Genomic DNA, 16749 nt, shown 5'->3' with positions numbered 1-16749 from the left:
CGTCAATGTTCCTGGAATGTATAAAATTCTTATGAATTCGGTAGCATTCACGTTGGTCACTCTATGCCTACAGTTGAGAACTTTGCACAGAGCACCAACATCACATTAAAGACTACGTTTTCTATATATCTGCTGTTTCTGAACGCAACCATGTCCCATGCATCTACCTACTGGGGTTCTGTCATCAAAGAAGCCGTTGGGATCAGAAAATGCTAGAGTTGTAAAACTACCGTAGGCTACCGTAGACAACCATAAGTAAGCGTACACTACGATAGTTTTCTTAGTAGTTTCGGCCAGTTAAGATCATATCTATGTTATCTGTAGGTTCGGTGGGTGTGCTGTCTTTCCATCGGGCATTACCTCACAACGAGCGTTCTCTTTATATGTGTTATCGGTGTTTTACTAGATTCCCGTAAAAACCAGAAGCGATGAATCGTCTACATCAATAAAACCGACAAACTGCAGAAACGGATTCCTGATTGGAAATGGAGGAAAAATGATCCTAGGAAAAAAGGTCCTACGAACGTGTGTCCGGAAATGCATCGCTGGCTTGTAGATGGCGCTGACGAATGAAAGAACCTCTCACCAAGTGCCGTGTGTTCCTTGTGTGTTACAAGCTGTATGATTGACACAGCGTACTGTAAGCAGCAGAATGGTCCGGTATTCATGTCGGGAACAAGCCGATATGATGTGTGTGTAGGGCGAAGGAGATGGAAACGGTCGAGAAACAGCACGGGTATACCAAAACAAGTACCCTCACGCACACCTAGCACATCAAACGACATTTCAAGCCATTTTTGGGTGTTTGTGTGGTCATGGATCCTTTCAGATAGACGAACGTGCAGGGCGACAGCGGATTGTATGAACACCAGATTTGGAGTACCGGTTCTACAGGATATTGAGACGAACCCTAGTACAAGCTCCAGGCAAGTGGTCCGCCCACATGGTGTAAGACACAGTACGACTGTGTGTGTCCTGCATGACAACCGCTAGTATCCCTGTCACCTGGAACGAGTGCAAGGATTATCAGTAGCGGATTTCCCTCTACGGGAAGGATTTTGTCTGTGGCTTTCACACCAGACCATCACTATTGTGGGATTTCTTTCATCAGTTCTCTTTACCGGCCTATTAACGCGTGCACTGCATCTCACGAAGGCCACTTTGAACATCTGTTGTAACGTGGATGCGATGCACCTCTGTACTTTGTTCCGGGACGATTTGTTGTCGTTGAAAGCACACCGTCCATTTCCAGCCAGGAATCCGTCCCTGCAGTTTGTCGGTTTTATTATTCACCCTGTATAAAGGGCCGGTTAACCTACAGAACATTTTTCTTCCAAATAGTTACCCTCCCATCTGTCACTTAAGAATAAAAAGTGTCTATAGCATAACTGAAACTATCAAAGTTTAATTCAGGTTTTATTCGAAAATTGTTTCTTTGTAAAGTGAAACAGAGGAATATTGTAGTAAAAATAAAGAAAAAATTACAGATTTATCATATAGCACTAGAAACGTAATTTACTGAACTAAAAGGTAAAAATAAAAAACGAACACGAAACAAAAATATGTCAAACATCGCTTACAAAACATATTTCTGTTATTCATAAACAACTTTCGCATTTATAACAGGACGCTCTTCCCATTGATGATTATGAAAAACGGACTATTGAGTACAAAATAACAACAATAATTATATACATTTTTTGTTTGTGCATGTGAACTGTACTTCCTTCGAAAGTAATTGCTTTGGTTACAAAAAAGGACAGAAGTTATGTGATCAGCTAATTTTTATTACTTGTAAAATGCAATTTATGTTCTGTAATGGTATAAAATACACAATGGATTAAACTGAATGATGCGCGGTTCTGATTATGTGTAAAACAAACAACCAAACAAAACGAAGAGAATTTTTCTCTCCTACACATTCATTTATGTTTCTTTCCCTATCAATCTACAAGTACTATCGATACTCTTACCATTTACTACGTCATTTATGTATTGTACCAAAACTATCAAACCATAATTTTGGTCAAGCTCGACTCTGACCACAACAGTTTTAACCGAGACAGCGATTATGTCCTTAATGACACATGAAAATGGCCGTTCGATGCTGAAAGACCATAGAGAAATAAGCTGAGTTATTCACTCCCTGACCCTCAACACCAAGGCGAGAACTTTTTATCTGGCTCTTGTATTCTTCAACGTTCTTCAGCAGGTAGATCCCGATGATGATGACAAAAATCGTAGTTGAAAGCTTGAGAATACATACAGATCTAACGTGGCAATAAATCTGAGAAAAATTTATCCAATTTTTTGTTATAGCTTATCCATGTGGACGAAACACAATGTGACTAGCTTAAAATGTCATGTTGTTGTTGTGGTCTTCAGTCCTGAGACTGGTTTGATGCAGCTCTCCATGCTACTCTATCCTGTGCAAGCTTCTTCATCTCCCAGTACCTACTGCAACCTACATCCTTCTGAATCTGCTTAGTGTATTCATCTCTTGGTCTCCCTCTACGATTTTTACCCTCCACGCTGCCCTCCAATGCTAAATTTGTGATCCGTTGATGCCTCAAAACATGTCCTACCAACCGATCCCTTCTTCTAGTCAAGTTGTGCCACAAACTTCTCTTCTCCCCAATCCTATTCAATACCTCCTCATTAGTTACTTGATCTACCCACCTTATCTTCAGCATTCTTCTGTAGCACCACATTTCGAAAGCTTCTATTCTCTTCTTGTCCAAACTAGTTATCGTCCATGTTTCACTTCCATACATCGCTACACTCCATACAAATACTTTCAGAAACGACTTCCTGACACTTAAATCTATACTCGACGTTAACAAATTTCTCTTCTTCAGAAACGACTTCCTTGCCATTGGCAGTCTACATTTTATATCCTCTCTACTTCGACCATCATCAGTTATTTTACTCCCCAAATAGCAAAACTCCTTTACTACTTTAAGTGTCTCATTTCCTAATTTAATTCCCTCAGCATCACCCGATTTAAGTTGACTACATTCCATTATCCTCGTTTTGCTTTTGTTGATGTTCATCTTATATCGTCCTTTCAAGACACTGTCCATTCCGTTCAACTGCTCTTCCAAGTCCTTTGCTGTCTCTGACAGAATTACAATGTCATCGGCAAACCTCAAAGTTTTTACTTCTTCTCCATGAATTTTAATACCTACTCCGAATTTTTCTTTTGTTTCCTTTACTGCTTGCTCAATATACAGATTGAATAACATCGGCGAGAGGCTACAACCCTGTCTCACTCCTTTCCCAACCACTGCTTCCCTTTCATGCCTCTCGACTCTTATAACTGGCACCTGGTTTCTGTACAAATTGTAAATAGCCTTTCGCTCCCTGTATTTTACCCCTGCCACCTTCAGAATTTGAAAGAGAGTATTCCAGTTAACATTGTCAAAAGCTTTCTCTAAGTCTACAAATGCTAGAAACGTAGGTTTGCCTTTTCTTAATCTTTCTTCTAAGATAAGTCTTAAGGTTAGTATTGTATCACGTGTTCCAACATTTCTACGGAGTCCAAACTGATCTTCCCCGAGGTCCGCTTCTACCAGTTTTTCCATTCGTCTGTAAAGAATTCGCGTTAGTATTTTGCAGCCATGACTTATTAAACTGATAGTTCGGTAATTTTCACATCTGTCAACACCTGCTTTCTTTGGGATTGGCATTATTATATTCTTCTTGAAGTCTGAGGGTATTTCGCCTGTCTCATACATCTTGCTCACCAGATGGTAGAGTTTTGTCATGACTGGCTCTCCCAAGGCCATCAGTAGTTCTAATGGTTATGTTGTCTACTCCCGGGGCCTTGTTTTTGACTAAGGTCTTTCAGTGCTCTGTCAAACTCTTCACGCAGTATCTTATCTCCCATTTCGTCTTCATCTACATCCTCTTCCCTTTCCATAATATTGTCCTCAAGTACATCGCCCTTGTATAAACCCTCTATATACTCCTTCCACCTTTCTGCCTTCCCTTCTTTGCTTAGAACTGGGTTGCCATCTGAGCTCTTGATATTCATACAAGTGGTTCTCTTCTCTCCAAAGGTCTCTTTAATTTTCCTGTAGGCAGTATCTATCTTACCCCTAGTGAGACAAGCCTCTATATCCTTACATTTGTCCTCTAGCCATCCCTGCTTAGCCATTTTGCACTTCCTGTCGATCTCATTTTTGAGACGTTTGTATTCCTTTTTGCCTGCTTCATTAACTGCATTTTTATATTTTCTCCTTTCATCAACTAAATTCAATATTTCTTGTGATACCCAAGGACTTCTATTAGCCCTCGCCTTTTTACCTACTTGATCGTCTGCTGCCTTCACTACTTCATCCCTCAGAGCTACCCATTCTTCTTCTACTGTATTTCTTTCCCCCATTCCTGTCAATTGTTCCCTTATGCTCTCCCTGAAACTCTCTACAACCTCTGGTTCTTTCAGTTTATCCAGGTCCCATCTCCTTAAATTCCCACCTTTTTGCAATTTCTTCAGTTTCAATCTGCAGTTCATAACCTATAGATTGTGGTCAGAGTCCACATCTGCCCCTGGAAATGTCTTACAATTTAAAACCTGGTTCCTAAATCTCTGTCTTACCATTATATAATCTATCTGATACCTTTTAGTATCTCCAGGATTCTTCCAGGTATACAACCTTCTTTTATGATTCTTGAACCAAGTGTTAGCTATGATTAAGTCATGCTCTGTGCAAAATTCTACAAGGCGGCTTCCTCTTTCATTTCTTACCCCCAATCCATATTCACCTACTATGTTTCCTTCTCTCCCTTTTCCTACCGACGAATTCCAGTCACCCATGACTATTAAATTTTCGTCTCCCTTCACTACCTGAATAATTTCTTTTATCTCGTCATACATTTCATCTATTTCTTCATCATCTGCAGAGCTAGTTGGCATATAAACTTGTACTACTGTAGTAGGCATGGGCTTTGTGTCTATCTTGCCCACAATAATGCGTTCACTATGCTGTTTGTAGTAGCTAACCCGCACTCCTATTTTTTTATTCATTATTAAACCTACTCCTGCATTACCCCTATTTGATTTTGTATTTATAACCCTGTATTCACCTGACCAAAAGTCTGTTCCTCCTGCCACCGAAGTTCACTAATTCCCACTATATCTAACTTTAACCTATCCATTTCCCTTTTTAAATTTTCTAACCTACCTGCCCGATTAAGGGATCTGACATTCCACGCTCCGATCCGTAGAACGCCAGTTTTCTTTCTCCTGATAACGACGTCCTCTTGAGTAGTCCCCGCCCGGAGATCCGAATGGGGGACTATTTTACCTCCGGAATATTTTACCCAAGAGGACGCCATCATCATTTAATCATACAGTAAAGCTGCATGCCCACGGGAAAAGTTACGGCTGTAGTTTCCCCTTGCTTTCAGCCGTTTAAGAAAATTTTTCCACGGATCTAATGCATATTTAATTGCGTCATTGCGTAACATGAAACAACATAATAAAATTTCATAGACATCGAAGCCGAGCAGGGAACTTTTCACCATGCCCCTCTATTTTTCAATGTTCCCTCTCTGTCGTACGCCCTGTATGAGATCCCGGCGTACACAGCGCAAGGCGCCAGTCTGCATATGTTGCTCTTGGCCGTACGCTCCCTCCGAAGCCCGACGCTGGGCAGTGCGTCCGGCGCGCCGACTGAGCCGTGGCCAGAGGGGCAGGGACTGTACGCGCCGCCCGCCGCCCACCGACCGGTTCTCTCCTCCCGCGGCGCGCCGGCCGAGGAATGCCAAGATGGCGGCCAGTGCGAGCGCCCCTGCCGAGGAGCGAGGCTGCGTCGCCTCAGTCCAGCGCCCGTGGCTCTCGTGCGTCCCGTGACTCGCGCTCTTGTGTAGTGTAGAGTGGTGTGGTGTTGTGTTGTGTTAAAGTCATCTGTGTTAACTTGTCTGTCTGTTCAGACACTCGAGTGCGTATTCGTTTGTTGACTGAGCGTGTGGTCTAGTAGCAGACAGCGGTACGGCTCCGCGCCCTACCGCTGTCAGGCGGAGTGCCCCGCATCTCCTAACAGAGCGGAGTAACCTTACTTTGGTGGTGTGTTGTGTGAGAATGTGTCGGTGTCACTCGTGCAACATCTGTTATTTGTGCCGTTTGAGGAGTGTCATTTCATAGTACTGTACTGCGCGCTACCTTGACGCGGTGATTTCAACGCAAGGTAAGGAAAGCAACAGAATCACATGTTTCATAGTATTGTACTGTGTGCTGTTTTGCAGTGGTAATTTCAACGCAAGGTAAGGAAAGCAACATAATCATAGCAGAAGCTTTCTTCCGTCGATGTCAAGTAAGGTGATAGCAATTGTTATGTTCGTTCTCTCGAGGAACAACATAAATACCAAAACTGTTTACACAGTTTTTTAATGTTTCGAGGAACATCTGCTCGTAAACGTCCAGAAGAGCAAAGGAGGAAATTCCTTTTGCTCTTTTTGTCTTTTTTTGAACCGCTCCTCTCGCACCAGGGGATTTCTTTTACGAAGGAAGTGAGAGTCGTATTGCACAGAAATGATTTGTATGTGTGTGTAATTAACTGTTGACATGAGGGTTCCGCACTATTTCGTAATAAACGATTTATCAATCAGTTCCATTATTATTATTTAAGTTGTATCAGCTTCACATTCAGCTGTCATTATATATGTTGTACGTCTACACAAATAGTCGCAAAATACAGTCTATTATGAATGTGATGTCTGCTATTTCGGAACTACCCTCATGATAAATACAAATAAGTCCGCCAAATTTCAGACACGTGCTTTTTTTAAACCTCTTGAAATTAGACTCGCTTGATATCCTCCGAATAAAGATGTTCGTTGGCAGAACGATTGTGTTATAAAGATCAGATTTGCTAGGTTATCACAAGAAAAGATGACTTAAATCTGGAAATAAATTATCATTAAAGTGACAGGTGACTTGCCTATTAAATAGTGTGTAGTTTATCTACAGCCCCTGACTGTCACTCTACTGTGAAAATTACAAGTAATGCTGCATGCACAACTACTATGTATCTTTCAAGACGGGGAACAACTAAAAATGAATATTATGTTGGAATAGATCAAAGAGTTTCTAGGGATAAACATTGGCCAGGACTGTTCCTTCTGCTCTCCTCCACAATTCGTAAGTGGACTCTTTACTTTGCGTAAGAATACGTCAATATTTTGGCATGTTAAAGTACCGGACGTGTGTGTGTGAATTTTGTGGAAAATGTCAGCCGCGGATGTCATATTGTCAAATGAATGGAATTGTGATATTACTGCTTCTCAGCACTATGTGAAATACAGGAATGGAAATACAGGAAGATTAAGAGTATCAGAGAGAGAGAGATAGATAGAAAGAGAGAGAGAGAGAGAGAGAGAGAGAGAGATAGTTGGGGGGGGGGGGGGGTAGGGGATGGCGCTTTACGTCGGCGATATTAATTTAAAGATAATGGATTGAATACATGCCTAGGTAACACATTGTTTGTGTTTGACCCATTAATCATGAAACCGTGTATTCAGTATTACACTATTATTACATATTTTCACATCACAGTACACACGATGTGATACGTTCATCGATTAACTTTTCGTCTGCAAAGTGAAGAAAAAAAAAAGAATCTACCTTCACTGGCGTACTTTAAATTACTTAGCAAAAGAGGCAATGATATTTAAAATGCTTTAATAGTTTTCTTTAAATAGTTGTTCACTTCTGATGCAGTGTAACAACGAGCTCAGTTCGGACTATCAAGTTTATTGCAGACAAAACTCGGCAAACTTTGTGGTTATACTACAATAAGCAGTCTTGCATAGATATTCATCTACAAATTATGACACAGACATGTGCCAAGACTCGTCAGACGTTCGGCGATGACCGTCCACTTGAAACTTTGTCGCCTTACAGCTATAAGGGATTTTTTTTGTTCAGTGATAAGGTTTCATTGGAGGTGATGTGTCACCTTCAATAGTTTTTAATCTGTTTATAGCACTCATAAATACATAGTAAATTTTCTTATCCAAAGTAATATCTTAACGACGTCCACTTTTTATAATTATTTTATTAAGAAATAATGAAACAGTTTCTCATGGCTAATGATATACGAAAAGGTGTTCCGCGGACTGGATTATCGTATCTTTATCATCTCAGTACTCCTTCACATCATAAACTACGTTGAGTACCTGATCAAAGATCAACGTTGACTTGGTTATTTCTAACTCGTGTTGTTTATCGCTGAGAGGTTTTCAAATTTCAGGTGAAATAAGCCGTCATTTCACGTAAAGGGTGCATTTTACGTAGTTACAATAATTGATTTAAGTTAACTGTCAGTGCGAAGTAATTATAAAGCCGTGTTTAACAAATATATGTAAGTCTGGGTAGTTAGTAACATAAATGAGGAAATAATTCCGTTTTTATTCATTTACTGTATGACTGCCACGTTAGGGAAGCATCAGTTCTCTTAGCCCTGTATGAAACTAATTTTCTGTTTCCTAGCAGATTTCTGTCAACTTTTTGCGACGATTTGGCGCTTACAAAAATTCGGAAAGTAGGCCACAAAAGAAACCGTCTTCTTATTAAAACTGCTCGAACTATATTGCAATACACAAAAGTGTCCTACAGAGGGAATTATTCATTAATTTACGAATAAATTGTTGCCCAATAAATTTTATTTGCCGCCAACCCGGATGTATAGTATTTGCTTGTCAATGGGAAGTAACGGATTGTATGAGGCAAACTTTATCGCGTTTGTACGCGCGGTATCCTCACCAGAACAAATGACAACCGTTTCATACTATCAGTCTTAGAAAGGAGGCGCTTAGATCTTCTAGTAAATGATTAAGTGTCGCCAACTTCACGCGAATTTAAAAAAAAAAATCCAGGTAACATTACGATACTAACCGAAAGCAGCCAAAACTCAGACACCTGTTGAATAGAGCGCGCAGCGTAGTTACAACGGAGTATGATATACGGATTTGATAGAAAAGCTAAAATGAAGGTTTTAAAGCATAGTAGAACGGAGAATAGCTACTTATGTAACATCAGTTTTGTGGAAGCTGCAGTAGTGAAGACACTCAAAGAATTATTCTGTATAAGAAGTAAACTTATACAAGATAGCCGAAGCAAGGGAGAAACCGTAAGTAGATGTGTAAGTCATTATTGTATCCATTTTGGTTGGAGAACACCGAACCTGTTTTCGTAAATTACAGTGTAGGAAATATTGCTACCAGCCACAAGCTTTCCGGAAATGACATAATTACATTATTACTAGTGTCGGCCTGAGCCCGTCATCAGATGGTAGCGTTAACTTCTTGCAAGTTTTTCATTTGTGTCCTAAAGTATAACAAAACTTTTTTGATGCATAGTTTACAAAAGATTTTTCGTTTTACATTTGCGTCCAAAAATTTAATGAAGTCTTTGTAATTACATAGTTCTACACTCATATATGCTCTATACATCGTACTTACTTTCTGAAAAGTCCACCTTCACTTAATGTAATGCGGACGTATGACTATTCTCCAATTTAAAAACATCTTAAATGAAATATTGAAAGAGAGGGGAAGTTTCTAAACGTGTACATATGAAGTACAGGAAACAGAAGCTTAATTGGGACCTTGTGAAAATGCAAGAAGAAGAAAGTGGAGCATTTTAGGTGTGTCGCTTTAGAGGGACGTCAAACATTAAATGAAGAGAAAACTCAGGGAGCGACAACATAGAATGTCACAAGAATAATGGACTTACCAGGGGAACATCCTCTAAAACACACAGAACAGTGAACAGTGCTCTGGAAGAAGTAGTAGAGGGGGTAGAAAAGTTTAGAATATGCGAAACAGATTATGGACTGGTAGATGTACTAAATATGTAGAGGTGAAAAGACAGGAATATATGAAGAACATCGTCATTTAGACTGGCGAATCACGAAATCACGCTTACATTGAGATCTATTGTCTAACTAGATCTAGGTCAGACTGTACTGATTTGTGTGTGAAGAAAAGTCTAATCTTCCCATCTCTCTATTTATAACGTTGTTACTAAGATGGCCAGGGAATAAAGAATTGTATTCGAATTTTACTACTGAAAGTGCGTGGCTGTGAAAGCACAAACGTGGTTCAAAGGCGTTATTTGCCTAAAGGCAAGCCGAGACTCGTGGACGAGTAGGGTTCATTTCAAGAAAATATCCCAATCGCTGAACGCTTTTGCATACTGAATATTTTAACAAAGTGTAAATTCTGCTTGAGCAGTAAGACGTTTGCAGATTTTTTTCCTTGTATGTTGTTCAGTGGCAACCCATAGCGGGTATGGCAGAATGGGCCGTCTATCGGACGAGGTGAAAATCAATAGCAATCATCTTCTTTCTGAATTCCGCAGCTGAAGTACCTTTTCGGCTTCTAATTTTTGTGTATACAGCGAGTTCGTTCACATGCTGTAGTAGCGTAGACTACATTCTGTAGGAACAAGTAAATGGAATATGGCTTTCTTCATCCTCCTAGCTTGAATAATACTGTGGCGTCGACATGCTAGTCGCTAAGAATCAATGCAGACAACTCCCGACGACCCTGTCCACTATTAATGGGTTGGTAAGCACGCACTTCTAAATATAAAGTGATGAGAATTCGTAGAAATGTAGCGCATTTCACAGATTGTAAAAGTCAGACGTGTGAAACAAGTTATAATTGTTGAAATAAGCGTCCGGCCGCCCTGACGTCCTGACTTATGTTTTCCGTAATTTTCCGAAATCGCTTTAGGCAAATGCCGGGACGGTTTCTTTGAAAGGGCGATTTCCTTCCCTAATCCGAGCTTGTGATCCGTCTCTAATGACCTGGTTGTTGACGGAACGTTAAACACTAATCTCCACCTCCTCCTCCTTCAACTTATAATATTTTGGTGCCTCAATCTTCCTTATGCAGATTATTATTAAGCATCAATAAGTCTGCACGTGGATTGGTCATAAACGGACCAGAATAACATGTTTGACGTTTTGTGGGTATCTCTGGAATGGAACAGCAAGCAGTCACGTTTGCTTCTTCCACTAGGTAGCGTCAGAAGACACATCATCGCACCGTAACATTTGAGATTACAACGCAAACAACGTCGTTGAGAAAGTTGGCACATGTTTGTGATTATTCCACTTTTTTTAATGTTTGCAGTATAGCCCTTTGTAATCATAAGTTCAGCCAGAGCTCAGCGACTGAAGTTAAAGGTCGAAGTATTTAACGACTTACCTTCTAATGTATGTAGTGTACTAATTAAGAAGCCAGCGTAGATTAAAAGTACTTACAGCGCACACACAATAGCGTCACGTTTAATATCTACAGACGCGGTGTTGATGGGAATCAAAACTCGAGAGCTCTGTGTAATGGTGAAACCTGAGATGTTTAAATGTAAACTACAGAGAAAACAAGAACAGTAAACTTGAAGCAGGATCATTATGGGTACATACATATTGTGAAATAAGAAGAGTGTACAATTTCTTTTCCACAGATGCGGACTATAAAAGAAGCTTCCTCATTCGCAGACGTAAGTAAATGCGCAAAAAGCGTGCGTTTGCTTACAGCATAGCATAAATAGTTCAAGTTCAAGAAATAGTTACTTCGAGAGATACAGGTTTCTGCAATTTTCAGCACTACAACTTTCAAAATAGTTCCACGTTATGTACGCTGCAGTGTGCTTTAAACGTAAAAATATGGTGCTGGGTCTTCTAGGCCTTGAATGATACAAATATAAATAAAACAAAGCAAAGTATGTCAATGTTTATCAGAATTGCTACAAAAAAAGGATACAAGTGACTGAAATGAACTGTATACTACACGTAGTTTATTTATCTATCCCAGGAAAATCAGTTTGTGACATACAGCAACGACCATAGTTACAGAAGTGTACATAAACTATATATAACCGCTGACATTAAGAATGAAGTACATGGGAAGCTACCATGTGCTCCAATCAGAACCTCTAAAAGTACATGCACGGAATCAGAGAGATCCCGGTAGTCAGAGGAACGCGACAAACAAGTTGCTGGCTAATCATATTCCAGAAGCATTCTAACGTCGACATGTCAGGCCGGCGGGGGGACTGTTCTATGGGAATATTGCAAATGGTTTTATCAGAGGCTGAAAAAGCGCCCGAGGAATCTGAAGCAGGAACAGTACTCAGGACTCGAAATCTCCTGATGTGGCTGGTGTTCTTCAATTCTCCCCCACTATAAACGAGTCGCATATAGCGTTCATTGGCCGCTCAAGCCATCATGCTTGTTTTTCTCTTCGATGCCATAGGCTGCCATGTTTAGTTCAACAGGGTAGCGGGTAAAGGCGCGTTTGCACACACCACCTCGCGCAACAGTTTCGTGAGGCAAGTCTCGTGTAGTGTAAACGTATTGTACGATGCTCTTTCGCGGCGAGGCGCGTCAGAAGACCTCTTCGCCTCTATCGTTTTGTGTACCGTAAACGACGTCATTTGTTGCGTTCGAGACGACGATCCAGGAGCAAAGCTTCAACCTCATAGAATTACGCCAAAACTATTTGCTTTTGTGGGATTCAAAGAAAAAGTAAACCACAATCAGACAAGAAGGGAGGATGCGTGGAAAGACTGAAGTTCCAGACCGAAAATGATAATTTGGTTGGTCGTACAGAAGCATAAGGTCAAGGAAGAGGAAAAGCAGAATCGATGGATCGATTATGCAAACTTTCTATTGTACTTGTAAAAGTAGCGTGTTCCTTTGTGTCCTAGAAATACATATTTTGAAATAATATTAAAAATATGAGCTATAATACCGAACATTATTTATTCGTGAAGAGCGTGAATGAACGCGTTTCAGACTGCTGGGATAATTCAGGGTATGCTTCTTTACATTTTTAAGTAAGTACTGTAAACTTGCGTATGAACTGCTGTCACTAGATATCTCAGCAGATCATTGACGCAGGTTACTGAAAATCTTGTGTAGTAACGCAGATGAAGTTTCTGATATCTTCAGTGGATTCCACTGCCATTTCTAGCTGAAACAGATTCCCATATTCACTATGTTTACGTGGGGCTCCAAATCCGGACTTCGTAAATCGATATCGCAATACCGATTGTGGAAATCCGGATCTAACTGGTGGTTTTCCACTTACACAATCGATTTTTGCTGCTATGTAAACGAAAAAATGATTTTGAAACATACTTGGGTTTTCAGTTACGTCTTTCTTTTAAAAAAATCGATTAATATGGACGGAGTGACATTTTTTACGGGGAGGGAAAAGAAGAAATATTGGACTTAGCATGAAACCGTCTGGTTTTAATTCTCATCTAAATGATTTTGAAACATACTTGGGTTTTCAGTTACGTCTTTCTTTTAAAGAAAAGTCGATTAATATGGACGGAGTGACAGTTTTTACGGGGAGGGAAAAGAAGAAATATTAGACTTAGCATGAAACCGTCTGTTTTTAATACTCAAGTGAAGAGAGGCCGGCCGCGGTAGTCTGGCGGTTCTAGGCGCTCAGTCCGGAACCGCGCGACTGCTACGGTCGCAGGTTCGAATCCTGCCTCGGGCATGGATGTGTGTGATGTCCTTAGGTTAGTTAGGTTTAAGTAGTTCTATGTTCTAGGGGACTGATGACCACAGCTGTTAAGTCCCATAGTGCTCAGAGCCATTTGAACTGAAGAGAAATTGCGATTGTTCTGAATAAATCATAAACTAGAACGATTGTTCTGCAGACGCCATATTTGACTTGGCTAGTAAATCAGCGTCAGACCGCAACGTGTAAACACGACAACGAAAGACGGTTTCCGAAATCCAGTTTTCGTCTTCCGGAAGATGAGTCGCATGTAAACGTAGTGACTGAAATCGTCGACAGAATAATTCCTTGCTCCAACTTTGGCGACATCGCTTTCGTCCTTCAAATACAGCGTCGTCATGAGGGCGGACGCTGGTGCAGCAGCCAGAGGAAGGCCAGAGAACGCCGGCGTGGTTGCCTCGGCCAGACTGACGGCTCGCCTTATTCGTGCCTGCTTCGCGCAACGTATCGCTCTCTGTAAACAGAAGGCTGAGACAGCCGCCTCACGAAACAGCTCCATCCAACCGCTTCGCGAGCGCATCTTGCTCGTAGCAAACGCACCTTAACGCCGTAGGACAAGATGGCGCAGAATTCCCCGTTACATACTCTTGCATCGAGCCAATACTGGACAAACTGTGCGCTCCGTTACAGCGGTGCGAAAAAGAGATGGTGCTCATCACCTGCTGGGTTGGTTGGTTGATTTGGTGGGAGAGACCAAATAACGAGGTCATCGGTCTCATCGGATTAGGGAAGTATGGGGAAGAAAGTCGGCCGTGCCCTTTCGAAGAAACCATCCCGGCATTTGCCTGAAGCGATTTAGTGAAATCGCGAAAACCTAAATCAAGATGGCCAGATGCGGGATTGTGCTAACCCCTGCGCCACCTCGCTCGGTCCTGCTGGGGTCGCACTGCCTGTTTCAGTAGCCGCTTGTTGCTGGGATAGTGTAGGGATATCAGTCGGTAAATATTCAGATGGGCAGAACACAAGTTTTGTTGCCAACGAATATCGCCTCAAAAATCAGGCGACTTTATTGTACTTACCCAAGAAAACCAACTGATCCTCCTTTCACGTAGTGCGATTTCCATCACTGTTGTTATTAATAAACAGATGTGTAAAAACAGGAAAAATACGCGCATCCTTAAAGTTTAGACCTTTGTGAAAACTAAGAAAAAAACGTTATACTGAAGTCACGGGACAGTTCTGGTTTGAAGTTGTCGGTATGCTCACAACCCTGTGGTCGCTCGATGGATATTTGTACTCTCCGGCTGCGCCTTACTGTCTTCTTCGCGGAGTGGTTTTACAAATGATTCAATGCCATAGCAGGTTCGATTAAAGAATAAGCAAATTTAAATCCTACACGAAAGAAGTGGCGTACAATAAAGCTCGCTCGACTGATTCTTAAGTGCTGTTGATCAGTCTGGAATACTTACCAGATTGGTTTGACGTTCAGGCTGCATGTGGGGACCAGCTGGGCCTCAGTGTTATACTTTGTAGTTTTTACGAGTGGAATATCTAATTCACAATTTTGAAATTTTTATAGTGTGTTACAAATTTAAACAGCTCTATTGCCATAAAAGATTGCCGTGAAATTTTCAATAAAAACAACTGTAAAAAAATAAAATGTAACATGGGACCCCCTCATAGAATCTTCATTAAAATTTTCCGCATTTTGACAAGTTTTATGTTGGCTACCTTATGTTATTTAGTTATCCTAGCATGCATTGTTGGCTGCCTTGTGTTTTTCAGTTTTTCTAGCGCGCATTGTTGATTTGATATTGTGTGGTAACTTCAATACTCTCCTAGCGCGCACAGGTCATTTTCGAAAAGAAAAAGTGAAACTTTTGATTTAGATAATACTAGGGACTTAGAAAAAGTTATGCTACTTATAAATGACAGTAGGGATGAAGACGCATATGAAATGAACATTGAAATTTTGGATTCTGAGGATGGTGTTGCTTTAGAACGCGAAAAGGGAACTCCAGACATACAAGAATCCGGATATGATAGTGAAGGTAACAGCGACGGAGACAATGAATACAACAATGTTGAATGCCTCATTGCTAAAAGTGGTATGGTATGATCGGCTGACCCACCAAAGAAAACTAGACGGGCTGCACACAATACAATTATTGTACCTCGTTGTTTGTCCACCTCATCTCAAGGTATTCAGTTGGTAAGCGAAGCTCTCAAATTATTCATTGGTGGACATATGCTACAAATTATTATAGACTCTACTAATAAAAAGGCTCAATGTTTTTATGAATAAATAAAAACGGTGGCATCCTACAAATACTGATGAAATATATGCCTTTTTAGGCATTCTCGTCACAATGGGATCTCTAAAAGCTAAAAGGAAGTCTGTAGAATTTCTGTGGACTGCAGTTCCTCTCTACAAGAGAGACATTTTCCTTGCTGCAATGTCTAGAATTGGTTTCAACAATTGTCATGAATCATTAAATCTGATTATGTAAGTACAAAGGCCGATCGAAAAGCAGCTTATAAATTAGCAGCAATTAGAATTATTTTTGAATTTCTTGTTACCCGTTGCAAATCCAACTAATCCTGATTCATATGTGATTGTGGACGAAACATTTGTTTTCTTCAGAGAAAGCTGTCCCTTTATGTGAAGTCTAAGCTGTAAAAATACGGCATTTAAACCTGGGCGATGGCTGAAGTGAAGTCAACATATTGTATAGACTTACAGTTTATGCCATACGATTCAAGTGAAAAGAACGAAGGACAACGAGTGATACTCGATGTTACGAACTGTCTTCATGTGAGTCACGTCTTCACAACAGATAATTTCTTTACCTCTGTCTCTCGTGCAGAAGAAGTCTGTGAGAAGAAACTGACCCTCTGTGGCACCCTAAGAAAGAACAAGTCAGATATTTGTAAAGTTATGCTTCGTAATGCATCCAGACCACTTAGAGTCCTCTACTTTTACTTTCAAAGATGAACTAACAGTGGTACCCTATATACCCAAAAAACGCAGGCTCTAATTTTGCTAAATACTAAGCACAACGACAAGAGATTTGAAAAAAGAAAAAGAAAATTATAAACACAATATAGTTCTCCATTAAAATCAAACAAAAGGCGATGAAGATACAATGGATAAAATGACAGGCGAGTATTGCACAAATCGCACAACAAGGAGATTGCCGCATATTCTGTACATGAACTTGACCAATGATCCCAAAATGCGGTCACGTTATGCAAAAC

General features: G+C 40.6%; 1 protein-coding gene across 1 annotated transcript in view; it reads left to right on the top strand.

Moving 5' to 3' along the window:
- The first annotated feature begins 5771 nt into the window (after positions 1-5771).
- The window catches only part of LOC126236735 (ankyrin repeat domain-containing protein 6-like), a 726845-nt gene continuing 715867 nt past the window's right edge, over positions 5772-16749 (top strand). Inside the window, exon 1 of the mRNA XM_049946266.1 lies at positions 5772-6191. The gene's annotated coding sequence lies outside the window, so the exon portion shown is untranslated. The remainder of the gene's footprint in view (positions 6192-16749) is intronic.

This window comes from Schistocerca nitens, chromosome 2 (assembly GCF_023898315.1).
Source record: "Schistocerca nitens isolate TAMUIC-IGC-003100 chromosome 2, iqSchNite1.1, whole genome shotgun sequence".
NCBI classification, from domain to species: Eukaryota; Metazoa; Arthropoda; class Insecta; order Orthoptera; family Acrididae; genus Schistocerca; species Schistocerca nitens.
The sequence above is the reverse complement of the archived record's forward strand: the minus strand, read 5'-3'. Positions and strand labels throughout refer to the sequence as shown.